Here is a 1,062-nt window from a genome sequence, read left to right on the forward strand (position 1 = left end):
GGGGGTGAGAGAGAGATGGAAGTGTGAAGTGAAAGGGGTTAAGAGAGAGGGGGTGAGAGAGTGAGGGGGTGGGAGACTGAGGAGATGAGAGAGTGAGGGGGTTGAGTGAGGGGGTGGTGAGAGAGAGGGGGGTGAGAGAGAGAGGGAGTGAGAGAGAGGGGTAAGAGAGAGAGGGGGTGAGAGAGAGAGGGGTTGAGAGAGAGGGGTTGTGAGAGTGAGGGTGTGAGAGAGTGAGGGGATGAGAGAGTGAGGGAGTTTGAGAGAGGAGTGCTGAGAGACAGTGGAATGAGGGAGCAAGGGCTGAGAGAGAGAGGGTTGAGAGAGGGGCTGGGGGGGGATGATAGAGTGAGCGGGTGAGAGAGTGAGCGGGTGGAAGGGGGGGTGGTAAAGAGAGGGGGATGAGAGAGAGAGAGCTGGGTGAGAGAGCGGTGAGAAGGAGAAGTGGGAGTGAATGACAGAGAGGGGTGAGAGAAAGTGGGGGTGAGAGAGCGGGAGTGAGAAGGAGAGAAAGGGAATGAGAAAGAGGCAGAAAGATGGTGGGAGAGAGGGAGGGGGTAAGAGAGCGAGGGTGTGTGAGAGTGTATGTGAGAAAGAGGGGGTTGTGAAAGAGATTGGGGTGGGAGAGAGGGGTGAGGAAGAGAGAAGGGAGGGGGGTGAGAGAGAGGGGTGCGAGAGAGTTGGATGTGAGAGATAGTGAGGGATTGAGAGAGAGGGGGGTGAGAGACTGAGGGGGGTGAGAGAGTGAGGGGAAGGGAGATTGAGGGGTGTTGAGAGAGGGGGTGGTGAGAGAGGGGAGTGAGAGAGAGAGGGAGTGAGAATGAGGGTTGAGAGAGTGACAGACAGAGAACGATAGAGCAAGAGTGAGAGAGAAGACGTGAGAGAGATAGGGTGGACTGCGAGAGAGGGAGAGAGAGAGTGAGAGTGACAGACAGAGAGAGTATGTGCGACAGAGAGAATGTGAGCACGAGCGAGAGAGCGCGAACGAGAGAGACCGTGAGATAAGAGAGAGAGGGAGGCAAGAGAGAGGGAGAGAGGCAGGGAGAGAGAGAGAGAGAGCGTGGG

This window comes from Chiloscyllium punctatum, unplaced genomic scaffold, assembly GCF_047496795.1.
Source record: "Chiloscyllium punctatum isolate Juve2018m unplaced genomic scaffold, sChiPun1.3 scaffold_145, whole genome shotgun sequence".
NCBI lineage: Eukaryota > Metazoa > Chordata > Chondrichthyes > Orectolobiformes > Hemiscylliidae > Chiloscyllium > Chiloscyllium punctatum.